This window comes from Trifolium pratense, linkage group LG1, assembly GCF_020283565.1.
Source record: "Trifolium pratense cultivar HEN17-A07 linkage group LG1, ARS_RC_1.1, whole genome shotgun sequence".
In the NCBI taxonomy this organism is placed as follows: Eukaryota; Viridiplantae; Streptophyta; class Magnoliopsida; order Fabales; family Fabaceae; genus Trifolium; species Trifolium pratense.
This window is the reverse complement of record NC_060059.1, coordinates 52183307-52201508: the sequence shown is the minus strand read 5'-3', so window position 1 is coordinate 52201508 and position 18202 is coordinate 52183307. Positions and strand designations below refer to the sequence as shown.

The 18202-nt window shown below is 34.0% G+C and overlaps 1 pseudogene; it reads right to left on the bottom strand.

The window, feature by feature from the left end:
* Nucleotides 1–13533: 13533 nt before the first annotated feature.
* Nucleotides 13534–16537, bottom strand: LOC123896220 (annotated as a pseudogene).
* Between the last annotated feature and the right edge of the window lie 1665 nt (nucleotides 16538–18202).

Below are 18202 nucleotides of genomic sequence, written 5' to 3'. Positions count from 1 at the left end.
GAATTCACACTTAATAGCTTCTTCCTTATTAGTAATATCCGGATTGCTCAGCCTTGAGAGGTGGTCAGCCACCACATTCTCTACCCCCTTCTTGTCTCGGATTTCCAAATCAAACTCCTGTAAAAGCAACATCCATCGCAACAACCGCGGCTTGGAATCGCCCTTTGTCAACAAATACTTCAAAGCTGAATGATCTGTAAAAACAATCACTTTTGACCCAATTAGATAGGAACGAAACTTTTCCAAAGCGAATACCACCGCTAGCAATTCCTTCTCCGTTGTGGTGTAGTTAATTTGATTCTCATTAAGGACCTTGCTAGAGTAGTATATCACATGGAAAAGTTTGTTATGGTGTTGGCCTAGGACTGCACCAACCGCGTAATCACTTGCATCGCACATCAATTCAAAAGGGAGATCCCATTGTGGCGCAACGATCACGGGGGCAGTCACCAACTTAGTTTTAAGACAATTAAACGCAGTCACACAAGCCTCATCAAAAAGAAACACCGTATCCTTGACTAGTAAGGATGATAAGGGTTTTGCAATTTTTGAAAAATCCTTAATGAACCGCCGGTAGAACCCGGCATGTCCGAGAAAACTCCTTACCCCCTTTACATTCAACGGTGGAGGTAGCTCTTTGATTACCTCAATTTTGGCTTGGTCTACTTCAATCCCCCTTGAGGAAATTTTGTGACCGAGAACAATCCCTTCTCTTACCATGAAGTGACATTTTTCCCAATTTAAAACCAAATTGGTACTTATACACCTTTTCAGCACATCATTCAAATTAGAAAGGCAAAAATCGAAAGACTTACCGAAAACCGAAAAGTCATCCATAAATACCTCCATTGTGTCCTCCATCATATCGGAGAAGATGGCCAGCATACATCTTTGAAACGTCGCTGGGGCATTACATAATCCAAACGGCATTCTTCGATATGCAAACACCCCAAAAGGACAAGTAAACGCCGTTTTCTCTTGATCTTCCGGATCGACGGTGATCTGATTGTAACCTGAGTAACCATCAAGGAAACAGTAGAACTCTTGCCCCGCTAACCGTTCCAACATCTGATCCATGAATGGCAGGGGAAAGTGATCCTTCCTAGTAGCGGTGTTGAGTCGACGGTAGTCAATGCACATACGCCATCCCGTGACAGTCCGAGATGGAATAAACTCATTCTTATCGTTTTTCACCACCGTCATTCCCCCTTTTTTCGGCACCACATGCACCGGCGATACCCAAGCACTATCGGAGATAGGGTATATCATGCCGGCCTCCAATAGTTTCAGCACCTCTTTCTTCACAACTTCCTTCATGGTAGGATTAAGTCTTCGTTGAGGTTGCACAACTGGTTTAAACTCAGCTTCCAACTTGATTTTATGCATGCAAAAAGTGGGACTTATTCCTTTCAGATCGGAGATAGTCCACCCCATTGCGGCTTTGTTGGACTTCAAAACTCTCAACAGTTTCTCTTCTTCCAAATGAGTGAGTTTGCTGCTAATGATGGCTGGAAACGAAGCATCATCACTTAAGAACACATACTTTAGATGTGAAGGGAGTTGCTTCAGTTCGGGAGCTTTCCTTTCTTCTTCCGTTTGATCCTTATCATTCACTTCAAGGAGGTTGTCAAACTTAGGACTTTCATCTATCCGATTAGCATTCAAATTGCTAAGACATAACTCAATTTCTCGCTCCCATTCGTCTTCCACATTATCCAATGAGTTAACTAACACCTTTTCAAGAGTAGAGGAAGAGTGTTGAACCTTAAAGATATCTTCAATGACCTCGTCAACCAATTCAATTCTGAAACATTGAGTGTCATCGTCGTGTTGTTTCATAGCTTCAAACACATTAAAGAGGATTTGTTCACCGTCAGTCCGGAACATTAGTTCTCCCAACTCCACATCAATAAGGGCGCGTCCGGTAGCTAAGAATGGTCTTCCTAACAGTAAGGGTTCCCAATTCTTATCTTCTTCCATGTCTAAGACAACAAAATCAGCTGGAAACACAAATCCGCCGACTCGCACCAGAACATCATGTAAGATACCTTCCGGATACACGATGGATCTATCCGCCAAAGAGAGACTCATCTTTGTCGGCTTCGCTACAGCTCCCGGTATCTTCTTCATCATTGATAACGGCATCAAATTTACACTAGCACCCAAGTCACACAAAGCCTTTCCAATAGTAAGATCCCCAATGGAACAAGGGATTGTAAAGCTCCCCGGATCTTTCTTTTTCTGAGGTAGCTTCCGTTGAATGAGGGCGCTGCACTCTTCCGTCATACTTACCATTTCATCATCCAATGGTTTCCTTTTCTTTGTGAGCAGCTCCTTCAAAAACTTAGCATAACTCGGCATTTGCTCCAAAGCCTCAACTAAAGGTATAGCCATCTCAAGCTTGTTCAACACTTTCATGAACTTCTTGAACTCCTTCTCCCGCTCAAGATTCTTCACTTTCTTTCTCCTAGGAAAAGGCATCCTAGCATATGGTGATTCATCAATCCCTTTACCTTTCTCAACCTTCTTACTCTCTTTTTCTTTTATCTCCCTCTGTTTTTCAACTTCTTCTTTCTCATCCTCACTAATCTCAACTTCCTTGGTCATAGTCTCCTTTTCTACTTCACCCTCATATCTCTCATTTTCAACTACGACCTCTTGCTCATTTTCAACTTCTCCCTCAATGACCTTCTTTTTCAAGGGTTTCTCCACAACTGGCCTTTCCGGTATCTCTCTACTCCTCAAAGTGATTCCATTGCAAGTTTCATTTTTCGGATTATCATGAGTGTTTCCACCGAAACCTCCTTGGTTTTGCAACATAGAAAACTGTCTTGACAGCTGACCCATTTGCACCTCAAGATTCTTTATAGAAGCTTCATGATTCTTGTTAGAAGTTGCTTGACTCGATTTCATCGCTTCAAAGTTGCTTTGAGTCATGAGCATGAACTGATTTAGAGTCTCTTCCATCCTTGATGGAGGCCTCTGCTGCTGCTGCGATGTACCTTGACCTTGCATACCATTCCCCCATCCGGAACCGTTGTTATTATTGTTGTACGGCTTCCGAAAATTGGCCAAGTAGCGAGCCTCCTCTGAACCCTCCGGGAAGCATCCGCCATTAGGGTGGTCCTGCAAACAAAAATCACAGCGCACATTGTCAATTTTACCTATTGGAGAAGATTGAACTTGTGGATTGGACAGCAGCTTCATCATTGCTTCCATTTGGCTAGTCATGAGCTTTTGCTGCGCCAATAGTGCTGATTGAGTATCTAATTCCAACACTCCGCCTTTCTTTTTGGCTCCTCTATCATTAGTAGCTCTATACTCGTTTTGAGCCATGCTTTCCACCAATTCTCTTGCTTCAGTTTCGTCACGGTTCTTCAACGAACCACCGGCTGATGCGTCAAGTATCATTCGCGTTTGAGCCCTCAAACCTTGGGTAAACATTTGCATCTGATTGTGGCCATCGAAACCGTGATTCGGGCACCTTTTAAGACAGACTTTGAACCTTTCCCAAGCATCATACAACGTCTCACCATCCGCTTGTTCGAAGTTGCTAATTTCAGCCCTTCTTTCTAGAAACTTATGAATAGGAAAGTAACGATCTAAGAACTTCCGCTCCAGCTGTCTCCAAGTCTCAATCGTTCCGGCGGGTATCGTGTCTAACCAATCTTTAGCACGGCCGGTGAGAGAATGCTTGAATAACCTAAGTCTTTTGTCCGATTCGCTCACCCCCGGTGGATCGGTATAGTCGCAGGCTTCATAGAAGTGAGACAAGTGTAAATTCGGGCATTGAGCTTCCGAACCTGAATACGGATTCTCTTTTAAGGCGGAAAGGACCGTGTTCTTGATGTCGAATGAAACAGGATTCGCCGGCTGAAAGCCTTGATTTGCCAACGCGTCATTGTCTCTCCTTCCATAATCACCAAGGGTGCGCCTTGGCGGTTGAGGAACCGGTGGAACCTGTTCTTCCTCCATTGTTGCTGAATTCTGTCCTTGACAGTCCGGTGTATCCCTTAGCAAAGCTGTTCCCCTTGAAGCTTGAGCTTCCCTTGTTGCCTTTCGAATTGCGCGAGCTGTCTTTTCAATCTCCGGATCAAATTGCAGCTCTTGAGGACCTGTTCTCCGCATGCACAATGAAACACACAAGTAGAACGCTCCGGGAGAAAAATATAAAACAGAAAATACAGAACAAACACAGAAAATCTGAACACTATTGCCTAGTTGAATCAATCACAATCCCCGGCAACGGCGCCAAAAACTTGATGATAAATTTCGCAAGTGTACGAAAATCACGTAGTAATAAAATATCGATCCACAGGGATTGTGTGATCAAACTAGTCGAACGGTGTTCATAGACATTATACAAAAAATACACATGAATTGGGGGTATGTTGAGTAATGAATTGCTAGAAAATGTGCTTGATAATATGGAAAAGCGAGGTAGAATCATCGGAATCATCTAGGCTATAGCTAACCGCATGCAACCTACAATGTATAAGAACTACTCAAGTATTCACAACTAGATCGACAAAATAGTGAATCGCAATCTCTTGTCAAAATCCACTCTATTCGTTGTCGATACTCCCCCGATCTCTCGGGCGGAAGCTACCTACAACGAATGATATTAACGCACGTCAATCGTTTGCTACACTCTATGCCTCAATCTCTCGACCGGAGACACTCGAGCGCTCAATTCAATTCAGTTCAGACATTAAATCAATACTCTCGCACGTGACTTAACTCAAAATCATTACAACACTAATGAAGGATTGTAAAGCATTAGAAACAGACTTGAATTGAATGAATACTATAAAGAGAGTATGATCTTACACAATTGCAGGTTACATTCAGATGAACTACATCCTAAACTACCTAGATTCTACCTCCGAGGGAGTTTAGCTCCTCATCGTTCTTCGTACGCTTCCTCGCTTCATCGCCACGGCTTGTGAATCCATGATCTGATGCGCTTGGAGCTCTCCGCTGGAGTGTGAATCACGATCTTCAAGTTCCAAGACCAGAATGTAGTGAAAAGATGCAGAATTTTCCAACCCGAAAACAGAATTATGCAGAAAATATATATACAGAAGGCAACCACGCCGCGCGCCAGATCCATCACGCCGCGCGTGGTTGCAAATCCATCAACTGCGCCGCGCGTGGTAACAGAATCACGCGGCGCGTGATCAAGTCAGAGGCAATCTTCATCTTCAATCAAGACTTCACGCCGCGCGTGGTCAGGTATCACGCCGCGCGTGGGCAAGTCAGAGAGCAATCCAGTTCCTGCACCAAGCTTTACGCCGCGCGTGGTCAAGCTTCACGCCGCGCGTGATCAGAGTAAAAATCCTGGCTCCCTGTGAGCTGCATCACGCGGCGCGTGATGGGCTACGCCCCCAGCGTAGTGAAAATCCTTTATTTCCTGCAGTTTTTCCTGTTTTCTTGCAAATCAAGTAATCAAGCTAATGGTTAGATTTCTCTCATATTTATTGCTAAAAACCTACTAAAATGTATCTAATGTTGCTAAAATAGGCATGGAATAGAGAGTGTGACGATTTGTCATCAGTGGCTACTTTTTCTACTCACCAAATGTAATCTCTAGTTATTTTTGGTTGGTTGGTTTCTTTCACTTTCCTTTTACCAAATGTAACAAACTTAGAATGTACAAATAATTTTTAAATAAACTAGAATTTATAAATATAAATGTGTATATACCTGAACAGGTGCAGGGGCATATACGATGTAAACAAATAAAAACACATTACTAAATCTACCTAACCAGCAAGATAAAATATATACTATTATTACATTCCCAGTTTCAAGACCCTGCATATTTTGATTACCAGTTGCACACAGAAAGGCTTTCAAACAAGTACTTTTTGTAATCGACTCTATAACTTCTTCAATAAAAGCTGGTTCTTCTATCAAGTTTTGAATGATTTTCTAGTCGGATCGTTCTTGCGTTTCGGATGTGAAGTCTCATTCGAAGCTTCAGCCATCACTACTAAATAGTCGAGAACTGCACCAATGACACCCAAAGCTAAACAGAAACAACTGTGCTACAGAATGTGGTCATAGCACCTGATACATAGAAAATAAGCGCCCCACCTGCATAAAAAAGCACAGAGATACAATCCCAAAAAGCTGAATCTGAGAATAGTGAGGAATAGCATTATAGAACCAACCGTTCTGATGCATAACCAAAACCAAAACCCAAGGTAACAGACTTATGAAGATCTAAACACAACCTAGACAAGATTTTGGATCTGTCAACCATTGGTTTAAAGAGAAATTGGCAGATACTTGATACTTAAGTAATCTTCACCAATCACATACTAAAATAGAAACACTCAATTAACAAATTAACAATTAACAATTAACAAATTACGACCAACTTATAATACTCAATTAACAAATTAACAATTATGAGGTTCCAATTACATACTAAAATAGAAACACTAAAGGTAAGATTAACTTAAATGTTCACAAGCTACTACAACTATCAAAAACTAAACTCTATGCAGCATCATCATCAACAGCTGCAGTGGCAGCATCATCATCAACAGCTGCAGTGGCCAAAGCTGATGCTCCTCCTGAAAAATAGAAATAGTAAACATATAATCAATTAAGCAAAGGCTTCACTACATACAGTTTCACTACATACAATTTACGGTTGTACAGTTCACTACATTAGCTTATTAAAAAGAATTACATGTAATTAATAGAGAATATCATTCATATTTCCTTTAATTTAATTAACATTGAAAAGTAATATTTATTTATTAGTACCATTGAAAAGTAAGTTCTTTACTCCTGACTTACTTTTTTATTTTTATTTTTAATATGCAGAGAAGTCATAAATTGAATCTCTAAGCACATTTTTTAGTGTCTCACCGCTTATATCATTTGATTAGATTATAATTATAAAGATAACAAATAATTGATATTATGTATGAAGTTTCTATTTTATTTTTTTGAGAAATTATGTATGAAGTTTTTATTGTCATCTAATGATGATTTCGAACCTTGGCCACTAGGTAAGGAACCCCAAAACCGGTACCACAATCATTGTATATGTATTGTTGGACAAGTAACTGATAATTTACCATAAAATTATAAAATTGGTCTATAAGTTCTAGTTCAACCGGCAAAAAATGCCAAAATTTTTAGGTCAGATGTCACGACTGGGGTTCTAACCCCGACTCCCTCACTTATGTGTGTGAGTTTATAGAAACGTTGTCATGTCGTCTATTAAAAAAAATTATAAAAAAATTTCAATTTTTTTTTCACGCAAAATAAATTCCAAACTAGATAAAGGATTTGGTGATGTATATTTTTTTTGGGTACAAAGATAAAAGATTTGATGCGTGATTCCTAATAAAAAAATAAAAAAACTAGCCGTTTTATAATATATTTTTTATCACCAAAACAAAATAATAATATCTTTTTATTTGGACCCCGATTGAAACGTAATCTAATCTTTCAAAGATTTTGCAAATAACCTAATATCAGATTCATATAAATACATAATAATAATAACTAGTATAACTTACCCGTGCAAATGCACGGGTTAATGTTCAATGAAAAATATAGATATTTTTTTGACATATGAAAAATATGGATTATTAAATTTTCAATATTTTGTGGGTTTTTTTAATTATTTGTAAAATTAATTTTATATTTAATGTAATAATTTATTTAAATATGATAAATTATCCAAATTTTGGAGATTTTAATGAGAAATGGTAGAACGGAGAGTGATACTCCACTCCCCGTTCCCAACCCACATGTTTGTATATTTGTTCTTTTATTTTCATAAAAAAGGTCATTAAGCAAAAACTAATCTAACGGTTAATATATATTAGTTCTTAATCGTCATCTCTCTCCTTTAGACATTTGTTGTCTTCTGGAGTATTTTAGCCCATGTCCCCGTGTGAAAAAATTTCACATTTGTGTAAGTGTAATGAACAGTAGAATTATTTGTCATTTGCTTGACACAAAAAAAAATTATATCATTTTTTTATGCATATCTCATTTGTTAATGGTGCAAATTTTAAAAAATTTATCTATTTGTTTATCTTACAGTGATATTTGAAAAATAAAAACAAAGTAATACATGATATTATTACTTTTAATTCTTTCTTTTTTTATATATAAAATCATTGTTACTTTCCTTACTTTCAATTGATATTTATCGTATTTTTTATATAATAAAATCTACAAATGTATGTCTCACCCCGTGTAAGTTATTTTTTGCTTAATACCTCCATGTAGATTATTTTTTTATCAATACCCCCTATTGTAATATTATGTTTGGTATAAATCACTATGTAACTTTTTTTTATTAATAAAATTAATAAAATAATAAAATAAAATAGAAAAATAATCTATGAAGTCAATTACTTTATTCCTTTTATATTTCAGATAATCACACCATTTTCTCTGTTCGATAAGTATGAAGTTTAAGAATAATTTTTTTTGTGAACAATTAAATTACTATTTTTTTTTTATATTCCTTTTAAGGTGAGTATTTTTGTTCAGAGATTCTTAAGCCTTCAATTTTGTTTTGAAACATATTAAGCCTTCAATTTCTCAGTTCCACATTTGGCCAATTCGTTCTATATAATTTTTTTTATAAGCAATTCGTTCTATAGTATAGTCCTTCGAGGAGTTTATATTATTTTATCAGTATATTTGTTAAATATCACATGAAAAATGAAAGCTAGTATACATTTGTGTATCATGCATGTATCTGCTAAGTTTGAAAAGAAACCACCAAAGTCTCAACCAATAAACTTAGCTTGAAAGGATTATATATAGCATTATCAAACCCATTAAATCAGCGGAGTGATTAATTCGTTCAAAAAAAAATAGTCAATTTTTGGACTCATTCCCCACCGATCCTTTTGTTTATCATCATCACAATTAACCCAACAAAGATGCTCTATTTAAATGGATTGTCCACGTAGATTTGTTTCCTTGAGAAAAAACTCTTGTGATATATATATATAAAAAAAATATTACGTAAAAAAACTCCAGTGTTTGGTATATATAAAATTTCATATATAATACTTTAACAAAAAAAAAATTCATGTATAATATTATGTATTATATTAATATATATATATATATATATTAATGAGATATAATTATTTATATTTGAATTTGAGTTATTTCCTTTTAAAATTATTTTTAATAGGTGCATTAAATACGATTTATAAACAATAATTGAGAAATGATTGAATTTCCAAATTAGCCAAAGATTCTAAGTAAAATGATATCATCATGTATTAGTGAAATTGCAAAGGCCTTCATAGTTAGCCACATAGTGAAATTGAAATTGCAAAGGCCTTCATATTAGAATGTCACATAAGACATGGATCAATGAAATGGTGTCACATAGGAATAAGACTATGAGAGAGAAACTCCTAAACATATAAATAATAGATGTCTATTGTCTTTTTAGTTTTAACATATTTGTTTATTATTATGGTTTTATTACATGTAATTATCTTATTGAATGTGCCTAACCATTAATTGTTGGGTGAGTACTCACCTAAGAATTTTTCTGGATGGATTCAAATTTTCATTGACCATCTTAATGATCTCTTAATTATTTTGTGCAATAATTTTAATGATAATTATTTCATTCTTTTTTTTTCCTTTTATGTGAATTCATATTTGCTTTGACTAATGTTTTATTGACACAATATGAATATTAACGAAAATGTTATCTTTTCTAGATTGTTTTTTTGGTGTTTTTTAGTTTTATTCTGGACATATTGTATCTCTTTGATGTTCTGTTATCATATAAGGACAGGACTGAGCTTATGAGCTCCATGCTTAAAGTTGAACTTTGGTTTTTTTGAGGCTCTTATATACCAGACTTTGCTTGTATTGTGTTTTAGCACTTCTTGTGCTCTTTTCTCTATTTAATTAAAAAAATTGCTTTTCCAAAAAAAATTATGTTATATTTTCTAAAGAATTGAATTCATTTAAGTAGAAATATTTCAAAATTGCCATTAATATATTTTTTATTAAAATAAAATATTCTCTAATATATTTTTTATTAAAATAAAATATTCTCTCAATTTATTTTGAATTTAAAATTAAATTTCAAAATCATAGAATATTATTATTATCACATCACATATAATCATGATTCATTTTGGTTATGTCTTCAACGTATTTTATTTTTTATAGTCATTGTACCCAAGAAAAAACCTAATAGGAAATAAATCATGGACCCTGTTAATATTAGATTGATACGTTTTATAATTAATATATTTAATCATTATGGTATTTAATTTGAATTCATTTAAGTGTATGTGTTTCAAAATTGGTATTAATATGTTTTCTAATTAATTGAAAATTTTCATTCTTGTAACAAAAAAACATTCTTTCCATTAACTTTGAATTTAAAATTTCAGAACCATAAAGTCAAAATAAATAATAATTCAGAACCATAGATGACTCATAGCGTGCCATTTTTCGATGTTCTTTTTTATCAAGTTTTTTCTATGTGAATAATAAACAGGTTTATTTTGCATATAAAAATAAAATAGACAGATTTATTTTGCTTATATTAATAGAACAATAACAATAGTTGATACTGCTAAATTCTAATTTGTATAAGGAATATTGTCATTCTTCTACATGGATCTGCAAATAAAAAATTATATCTCAAAATTAGTACGATTATAATTATTTATAAACATCATTTAAGTACAAAACTTATATCAACAAAAAAATGTAGTAGAAAGATGTAAATTAAAGATATATACCAACACATTGCAATTTGGATCGTCGACTTCACTACTACAAATAAAACAATGAAGAGTCACGAAAATTATAAACTTGTGTAATGTTCATCCAAAGACCTCTTATAGAATAACAAAGAGACATACCTGAAATGTGATTGTAATGTTCATCAAAAGACCTCTTATATAGAATAATAAACATGGGTATATAAGTAATTTGCCCAAAATGTGTAGTTAAAACCATTACTAAAAATTAATTAAAAATATATTGATTCCTTTTTTGGAATATATCAATGTTTTACACAAAATAAAAATAAAAATTTCACACAAATGAATTATTTGGACGTACATGAATAAAAAAAAATATTAAATTTGCATAACTAATTAATATAGAAATTAGACTAATAGTTAGTTGGTCAGTGGTGATTGACGTTGAACTTGTCCCGAACCAGATTAAATTGGTGGTGAAAACAAAAAAAATATAGAAATTAGTAATTTTTCGAAATTCATAAAAAATTGTTTTTTTTTTGAAATAATATATTATAATCTATAATTATTATTATTTTTTATTTTAACCATTTTGATCTAGCTAATGCAAAAACTTATATAGTAAGACAATAATTAATAATTAATTTTTTTAAATAAGCTAAGAATCTCGTAAAATTGGAATATATTGAATGCTAATAATGTGTAAAATAAACCGATTCTTTTCATGAATCAATATCAATAATTAATACTGAAACAGTAATTTTTCGAACAATAGTCTTGTAATCTTGTATTAAATTATTTCCTTTTAATTACGAACAAAAGAATTTGTTTCTTTTTAATTTTTTTCTAATTGCTTGGCTATTCAATTTTCATGAAATCTTCTAATATTAATTGATTGATTTAATTACGTAAAAAAAAAAATTGAGCATAGGAAATTTCTATATTTATTATTGAGGATTAATGACTAAATCTTCTAAGAAGAAAGCACAGAATGATGACACGTCAACAAAATGATATGAGAGAATGCCACGTGAGATTAAATTTCTTGAGAGGATGCCACCTAATAAATTGATCATGAGAGAGAAACTCTCAAACATATAAATAATAGATAATAATAATAATAATAATAATAATAATAATAATAATCTAATAACACTTCAGTTCACAACAGTACTCTAATCTCTCTCTCTCTCTCTCTCTCTCTCTCTCTCTCTCTCTCTCTCTCTCTCTCTCTCTCTCTCTCTCTCTCTCTCTCTCTCTCTCTCTCTCTCTCTCTCTCTCTCTCTCTCTCTCTCTCTCTCTCTCTCTCTCTCTCTCTCTCTCTCTCTCCCAATCTTTCTTTCTTTGTTTCTTTCTTATTACTTGCGCGCCCTAATCTTTCTTTCTCTTTCTCTGTTGCTGCCAAGAAGAAAACAGAAAAATCCACAAACAATCATGAAACGCAAGAACATCGATGATGATGATGTTGTTGTTTTTGGTGTCCGTCTCTCACTAGGTGGTTGTGGTGGTTCTCGTCATTTGCAAGATGATGTTTTTACCAAGAACATCATCAACAACTCTGTATGTCTCTGTCTATCTTTAGCCGCTGCTGATAGTGCCTCGTGCCGTTTTTCATTCCATTGTGAGACCAGCGATGATGAAACTCATTTGGCAAAGAAACGAAAACTTTCCCTGCAAGGAACAAAAAAGAACAACGTATGCAATGCTTCTCCTGCTATTGTTCATGTTCCTCTTCCTGTTGCAAGAAGACCAAGAAACTGGAATTGTTCAACTGGGTTGGTACTTTTTGATGATCCATGGAAAATCAAGAAAGTGTTGAAACAAACTGATCTTGGTAGTAATTGTAAATTGTAATATCTTGATCAAGAGTGAATTGGCCAAAGATTTAATTGTTCCGGTCTTGGGTGGTCGTTAAATTTGTGAGAATAGAGCCGTCCGTGTTCCGGTATGGGATTTCGACACAAACTCTGTCCATTCTCTCGTTTTCACCATTCGCCCTTCGAATCAAAGCCATGTCTTTAAAGACACGCGGATCAGAGATTTCGTACTTCGAAGGAACTTAAAGATTGGAGATGAAATCGGATTCCTTTGGGATCAATACAACCGTCAGTTTGTTTTCTCGGTTCTCCGTGCCTATTGTCGTCATCAAGTCAGAGGAGATCAACATTAGTAGTTATGATTGTGGGTAGTTATTATTCATTATGATGTTGGGTCTGTATCAAAATTAGGATGATCAAAGGAGACCAACATTAGTATTTAGTTAACAATATCATGAGTTGTCTCTACTCTCTACATCATTGTTAATTTTAGAGTATAGCTAGCACAAACCCTCTGTTTGATAGGTTCATGATTTGTTAAATACTATTAATTTGTTTATCTTCATACAAATTTTGTTGTCCAATTGGTTTTTCATCAATTGAGAACATATGTTGAATCCTGTATTATTTGTGCACAACTTGAATGAAGTTTAAGTATTGCAGTTATATTATATAAATGAATAAGTGACATTTTCTGTGTTTGAGGTTACAAAAACAGTTATGATTGTTTTCTTATTTACTAAGTATGCCCTGAAAATCAGGGCTTCGTTTTGGAGGATTATATGCATTAACTTGTTATTGTATTGTTAGGTTCAGGTAAAGGAGAAAGTTGTACTTATGTTTGAGTTTCTTATTTGTTATTGTCAATGAGAAGTTCTAGTAATGTTCAAACCGTGTCGATGGAACTTCTGATTCGTGGACAAATATTATTAGTAATTTTATTGTTCTGGATAGTATTAATGTTATCTTGTGGAAATGGTTATTAGCATCAGAAAATTCTCATTCACCTCGGTAAAATTCCCAGGTACTCAAACAAAACTCTGAGTTTTTCTCTATCACCTCGATAAAATTTGGTGTCTGACAAGTACTGAATCCATGGTTCGTTTATGCCGAATCCAAGGATTGAGGTAAGTTTGTTAGATACATCAACAACTTGACCCTTGCTATTAGTAGTTCTCTCCACAAAGGAAGTAATTGCTCCTCGTGATACTTCGGTTATTTGGCGAAGAAGCTCTACATCCTTTAATACTCCTTTGTCACTGCTTCTATAAATTTCCTCTATGTTTCTTCCTACACTCTCAGCTAGTATAGAAGGGAGGGAGGAAATACCTTCTTCCACACGATCAAGTACAGCTATGTTCACCAATGTAGCAACTGCTTCCATGGCTGTTGGTGGCTCACTAATGACATGGAGTCCACAAGGCAACAGACGGGACTCAATCTCCATGATCTTATTATACACCTTCCCAACAAAAAGATCACGCTCTTTAGTTGGAAGCTCAACACACTCTTCTGGAAAATCCACATCCTTGTCGAGATTACATTGTTTGGCCGTGCTAATAATTGAACTCACAATTTGTTGACCGCAGCCAGTGTCCTTGAGGGACTGATACGACGAGATGAGTTCACTTAACTGCTTAAGACCCTTGTACAGTCCTGCATTTTCGGCTGGAGGAGTCAGATAGCTTATGGTATTTGCGTAGCTCCTGCGTTTGGCTATGGTAGCCTCGGAAGGGTTGTTTGCAGCATAGTAATAGACGTTTGGAATATTCCCGATCAGACTGTCAGGGTAACATACATCACTCATCCCTACCTGCTTTCCAGGCATGAATTCAAGGGAACCGTGTGTCCTGAAATTAAGAACAACATCAGCTTTGAAAATTTTCTCGACAAAAGAGTAATATGCTGCAAAACAATGATGAGGGCTAGCAGATTTGGAGAAAAGAAACCGCATAGGATCGCCTTCATAACCAAATGTAGGTTGAACACCGGTGAATACATTACCGTATTGTTTCCCGTATACCAATAGATTCTCTCCGTCTGCATTCAGATTCCCGGGAGGTTTTCCCCAATTTTCTTCTAATGCTGTTGAATAGGGAGTGAGAGCTTTGTATTCGCGAACATTCATTTTGTAAGCAATGTTGAGATTTGGGCTGCTGAATTGCGCTTCTTTGTCGTGCAATATATCTTCTATCAATGCTTCTGAAGTCTCTGGAAGACCTCAACATTGTAGCCATCACCTTTAGGTATGCAGCAGTTCCTACATTTCCTTTGTCTGGTGGGAAACTGAAGACAGTAATTGCTAGTTTCTTATCTTCCTGTACGCGTACACATCAATAGAATTTCAACAATATAAGTCAAACTTCTCATAAATCAAATGAGAATATGCAGTAAATTCAAAATGAAGGTTTTACTGCATTGCAAATGCATATGATATTAGTGAGACACACTTATGATACTGGCAACACTGTATGATGAGAAATTGAGATCAATATGATTTTTAGATATTGGTGAGACAAAATTATGAATTTACATGAAAGATGAAGTTCGAATAAATTCCTATAGGAAATGAATAAAAGATCAAGAATGCAATGAACATTTATATTGTCCCACAATATAAAATGCCAAGACATGAGGCTACTCTTTCTGTTAACAAAAGGCGACTTCTAACTAACATGTTTTCATTTAGGCCAAATCTAACAAAAGTAAATATCAAAATTTCACTGATACTATTAACTTCTTTTAACTTTTTCTTCCCAAAGAGCCTAGTCGTGAAACTCACACACTAAGTGTGGAGAATTCACCACAGCCTTTTACCATCTCAGCTGCACTTATTGGACTCTTTTAACTTTCATTTTGCAGCTATGCAAAAAAGAGTATGAAATATGGTTCAAAGTAACAGAATTTATCACTACAGATTATTTCTATATCATTTACAGTTTGAGTAAATATCAAATATAGAAACTCGCAGATTATTTTCGATTTCTAATTCATTGAAATTAACTCTTAATAAGACAATAGGAACAAACAGAGAAAATTCATATTGGATATCAACTTCAATCTTCGTTATATTATTTCCCTACACAACCTTATGAAATAATCTTGCAGGCAATTTTATGATTTTCCTTGAACCAAATATGCGACAAAGATTTTGAAAATGTTAAGTACCTTTGTTTTTCTCTTCAATTCAGCCCATCTGATTGCCCTGGTGCATAGCTGCTCCACTCTCTTGTGAAAGCATGAGATTTTCCTGAAAACATAGCCAGTAATCAATAAACATCACTGAATTGTTCTTACAAGTAAACGGTTAAAGGACGTGATAGTGAGAATATTTTACCAGTTTTGGGATCTCGACTGGCGAAAACTATTGGCTCCATGCCACCATCTAGCTCAGGCAATGCAACTTGAAGAGCAACCTGAATTGGATGCAAACCCAAAGTACTGTTCAGCCATTCTTCAGTTGTTTGGAAAACCAGTGGAAATGCAACAATATAAGGAACATCAAGCTTCATCAAAGCTTCAATAGCCCTTGGATGATCTTGCCTAGCAGGTCCTCCAATCAAACGCCCTATTGCATTTGTCATCAAAAGTGAAATTGACATCTTTTTGAAGCAAATTAGACCATGGAAGGGCTATCTTGCTGAAATCCTTAATAAAACTCCTATAGAATTTTGCAAGGCTAAGAAAAGAACGAATCTCGCGAACGCAAGATGGGTAAGGTAAATTATTGAAATACCATCAATCATTGCAGGATCCACTTCCATCCCTTTTTGAGAGATTATATGTCCTAGCAGTGTGCCTTGTTCAATCATAAAATGACATTTTTCATAATTCAAAACAAAGTTAGAATCAATGCATCTCTGCAGGACTTTGTCCAAATTTTTCAGACAGTCATCAAAAGAAGATCCATAAATAGTGAAATCATCCATAAAAACCTCTATACAATTTTCAATAAAGTCAGAAAAAATACTAACCAAACATCTTTGGAAAGTTCCAGGTGCATTGCATAGGCCGAAGGGCATCCTCCGGTAAGCAAATGTGCAAAAAGGCACATGAAAGTGGTATTTTCTTGATCTTCTGGTGCTATATCATAGTAAAATAAATATACATCTGTCTCATTTTTCTATTTTTCTTCTATGTATTAATTGTTTAAATATAATTAATTACTATGGAGTGGCTATGTAAATAAATTTTCATAGGAATCTAATGATATTTCATCATATAAAACATATTATGATATGATACTTGATTTATGCATGCCTGTTATTTATTCTCTAAATACTTATACCATGGAATATGTTAACTGATATTCATCCAATTTTCCTTTATTCTTTTTTTTTGTGGTATATTTAATTTCCTTTATTCTCTTTAACTGAAATGCTAAAAGAAAGATGCAAGAGGGTTGTACTTTTTATTATAGGTTTTGGACTTAAAAGTGCAACTGACTTTCACATTAGTCTATAAATATATCAAAATTATAAATATATCTATAAATATTTCTTTTATTAGTCATTTTAGTCATTAAATATATTTTTAAATAGTTATTTAATTATTGAATATGTTTTTTATTGATTAATTTAACCTATAAATCACTAATTATAAATTTTTACTATAGTTTTGGTGCTTGAGAAGACAAATGCTCCACTTTGATAATTGATGAAACCCAATCCAACACTTGGTAATCCAAATGGAACGCTGGCCCCTCATTTCATTATCTCATGCCTAACCATGTGTGTGAAGGAGATTCTTTTTGGCAACACATTCATCTAGTGTAAGTGAACACATTATTTAATTTAAGCAAGATCTTAAATCGAGTCTTATAAAGGAAAAATTGGAGAAACTAAGGCTTAATTTGGTAAAAATAACGGTTGGATGATAAGTTAGGTGATTACTGATAGCTGATAGCTTTTAGCTTATAGCTGATGACTAATGACTGATAGCTGATAAGCTAATTGAACTGTTTGGTAAAATTAGCGGTTCAACTAGCTGATAATGTAAAATGACATAAAAGGACATTCTTAACTCATAATAAAATTGATATTAATTTAATATTTGAGATAATTTAATTATTTATAATTATTTATTTATTTTGATTATTTATTTATAATTAACTTTTAAATATTTATATCCATTTATATAGTATTTTAATTTTATTTCATATCAAATCAATATTTATCTTCATTTTTTTTTTGTATAATTATCTTCATTATTTGTATGTAGGATATTTAGTTTCATTATATATAAATAATATTGTATATAAATGTATATTTTTATGTTTACCGGTAAATATTATCTTTGAAATGCAAGCATTGACAATTGTTTTACATTCATTAGATTAAAAAATGATCGTTCTGATTGAACAATGAATAGTATAAGTATATAAATTGAAATTGAAATAGAAATAGAGATAAATTGTAAAGGTGAAAGGAATAGGAACATGACTAACATATTTATTTTATTTTATATTATAGTAATACTATAATAAATTAAAAAGGATAAAATTGGATTTAAGTTAAAATTATAAGGGTAAAATTGGAAGAAAAAATGATAAGATAGAAGCTATAAGCTCAGAAGCTACATGAAATAGCTTCTGGAAAATAAGCTATAATAAGTCAGTAAAATAAGCTATAAACTCTTTCCGAAAAG